This window comes from Contarinia nasturtii, unplaced genomic scaffold (genome assembly GCF_009176525.2).
Source record: "Contarinia nasturtii isolate CC-2019 unplaced genomic scaffold, AAFC_CNas_1.1 Cnas_scaffold_6463, whole genome shotgun sequence".
NCBI classification, from domain to species: domain Eukaryota; kingdom Metazoa; phylum Arthropoda; class Insecta; order Diptera; family Cecidomyiidae; genus Contarinia; species Contarinia nasturtii.
In genome coordinates, this window is record NW_022203720.1 from 1 (window position 1) to 1,290 (window position 1,290).

Sequence of the window (1,290 nt, forward strand, 5' to 3'; positions counted from 1 at the left end):
ACATTTTTGACCGTTGTCCAAAAATTGTAAACCATCTTTTAAAATATAAAACTTTTCTGCAAATGTGCGTGCCTAGAGGGAGACACGGGCTTTATTATTGCTAATTTTTCTTAGTTTTTTTAGTAAATTGCATATAACGTATACATTGACAGGACCTAATAAGTCCTAATTTTTCTTACCAGTAAACATATCGAAGTTTTAATAAAAGTTTCAAATTTCCTTAGTACAGATCGATATAAAGTGGCGAAAAAATAAGTATGTGAAAATAGGAGGTGCCCATACCATGAGGGGGGTCGGGGGAGCACCCCACCATGTCAAAATTTGATCGGATCAGAAAATAATGTACTACAAAGTTGTTCAGAATGACGAGAGAAATTTTTTATGACCCCTGCCCCAAGATATGATTTTTACTTTTCCGCACACCCACTGTGTGCAGTAAAGTATTGCAATCACCCCAAAATTTTGAAATCGCTAAAAATCGTTTTTTTATGCGTTTTGGGTATAGAGAAGCACAGAGCAACGGTTTTTTGGCCATGTCAATGTATGTGCGTGGTACCCTGTACGCTGTACCCTGTACCCTGTACGCAAAAATTTGTTAACACGATAACTTTCAAACAAGAAAAGTAATTCAAAATCTGACTTCACAGGATAATTGGGGGTGCCGAGGAATAGAAACCATTAGATTTTGAGCGACTTTGGTTGATAGAGTGAAGTGCCATGTCTGGTATGATGCCCATGGCCATCCATGGGAAAAATTCAAATTTTCTTCCAAAGTGATATTTAATGTATTCTTAAACACCGAATATGACGTTAGTTTTGCGATACAATCAACTTTCGGCACACTTTTCATACAAAAATTTCAAAAAAATTGGATTTTTGTATGGAAGCCATGCCTGTATGATATCGTAATGAGCTGAAACTTTGCACAGGTTATTTTTTTCCACACAAAAATAATATTCCGAGAGTTTGAAGAAACAATGCATATAATATAATTCGTTTTTGAGCCAAAAATTGAAAATTTTATATGGGAGGTACCCTTACTTTTAATTGAAAGTTTTCCAAACTCTCAGAATGTTATTTTTTTTTTTTTGAAAAAAAATGGCCTTTGCAAAGTTTCACGTCATTGTGATATCATGCATCCATACAAAAATTCAATATTTTGCACACAAAAAATAAACCTGACAAATCATTTTAGGATTCCTATTAAAATATTAATTTGTAAGGTTTCCTTATAATATGGCAACATTTTATTAGGAAACCTTTAAATAATAAAACATGTTTTGTTTCAAC